The sequence below is a fragment of the Malus sylvestris genome, chromosome 5 (assembly GCF_916048215.2).
Source record: "Malus sylvestris chromosome 5, drMalSylv7.2, whole genome shotgun sequence".
Lineage (NCBI taxonomy): Eukaryota > Viridiplantae > Streptophyta > Magnoliopsida > Rosales > Rosaceae > Malus > Malus sylvestris.
This window is the reverse complement of record NC_062264.1, coordinates 11,012,054-11,014,122: the sequence shown is the minus strand read 5'-3', so window position 1 is coordinate 11,014,122 and position 2,069 is coordinate 11,012,054.

Below are 2,069 nucleotides of genomic sequence, written 5' to 3'. Positions count from 1 at the left end.
GGTGAAGAAGGAACTCATCCTCGTGCCACTAACCAAGTGATGAAATGTGATGAAAGGTGATGAAGGAACTCACCTTCATACCACCAACCAAGTGATGAAAGCAACTCACCATTCATTCCACCTACAAGAATATAAGTTGTACAACTTGTACATGTGAACTCCTAGCATTCACAAATAATAAAAAACCCTCAAGCTTGACAGCTCAACTAGGGGAACACTTATGCCCAACAAGAGTTATAGTCACAAAAAAAGTCTTATTGCAAGCCAACAACAACTTCAGTGCATGGCATACGAAGATCAAGCTATTCAGCCCTCTTGCATCTGCTTAAGACATTTCCCTTCTGTAACAATGCAAACACTACAACTCGTAGAAAGCTTCACACTCTTGATCAAGACAGTGTGAAGCAAAACCAATTTATGCTGCCAATAAGAGCTTTATCAAAGGAGTTCAACCACAATTCTCAAAAGCTTCACACACTCTTGATCAAGACAATGTGAAGCAAAACCAATTTATAATGCCAACAAGAGCTTCATCAATGGAGGGCAACCACAATTCTCAAAAGCTTCACACACTCTTGATCAAGATAGTGTGAAGCAAAACCAATTTATGGTGCCAACAAGAGCTTCATCAATGGAGGGCAACCACAATTCTCAAAAGCTTCACACACTCTTGATCAAGACCGTGTGAAGCAAAACCAATTTATGGTGCCAACAAAAGCTTCATCAAATGAGTTCAACCACAATTCTCAAAAGCTTCACACACTCTTGATCAAGACAGTGTGAAGTAAAACCAATTTATAGTGCTAACAAGAACTTCATCAATGGAGGGCAACCACTCACACACTCTTGATCAAGATAGTGTGAAGCAAAACCAATTTATGGTGCCAACAAGAGCTTCATCAATGGAGGGCAACCATAATTCTCAAAAGCTTCACACACTCTTGATCAAGACAGTATGAAGCAAATCCAATTTATGGTGCCAACAAAAGCCTTATCAAAGGAGTTTAACCACAATTCTCAAAAGCTTCACACATTCTTGATCAAGACAGTGTGAAGCAAAACCAATTTATGGTGCCAACAAGAGCTTTATCAAAGGAGTTCAGCCACAATTCTCAAAAGCTTCACACACTCTTGATCAAGACAGTGTGAAGCAAAACCAATTTATGGTGCCAACAAAAGCTTCATCAAAGGAGTTCAACCACAATTCTCAAAAGCTTCCCACACTCTTGATTAAGACAGTATGAAGCAAAACCAATTTATGGTGCCAACAAGAGCTTCATCAATGGAGGGCAACCACAATTCTCAAAAGCTTCACACACTCTTGATCAAGACAGTATGAAGCAAAACCAATTTATGGTGCCAACAAAAGCTTCATCAATGGAGGGCAACTACAATTCTGAAACCTTCGAAGAAAATTCAAGACTGTTTGAAGCAAATTCAATTTATATGGTTCATCCAAACCTTCGACTACTACAAGGTGTGGCTTGCATCACAATCTCTTGCTTAACAGTGTGGAAGTAAAATTCATATATGTTTTCTCTCCCACATTTTCAAATTTCTAGTCCCCCCCCCCAAAAAAAAGAAGGGAAATTCAACAAAGCTTCATCAATGGAGGACAACTACAAATTCTCAAAAGCTTCACACTATCTTGATCAAGATAGTGTGAAGCAAAATCAATTTGTGGTACCTAAGAAAGCTTCACCACAAAAGCTTCACCAACAAAAGCTTCATCAATGGAGGACAACTACAAATTCTCAAAAACTTCACACTATCTTGATCAAGATAATGTGAAGCAAAATCAATTCATGGTACCCAACAAAGCTTTAACCTCAAAGCTTCACCTATAAAGCTTAATATATATTTGGAAATTCGAAATTTCAAAAATTCGGAAATTCGAAAATTCAGAAATTCGAAAATTCGAAAAAACAATTGCCTAGGCCTCCTCTTCTTTGGGCCTAACAACTTTCATAACAAATATATATAAAGGATGAGTTTTGGGCTACCACTTAGAAAGGAAAATGGTGAAGTTTTGTTACTTTGGAAACTTGGCTACTAGCAAGACACCTCCT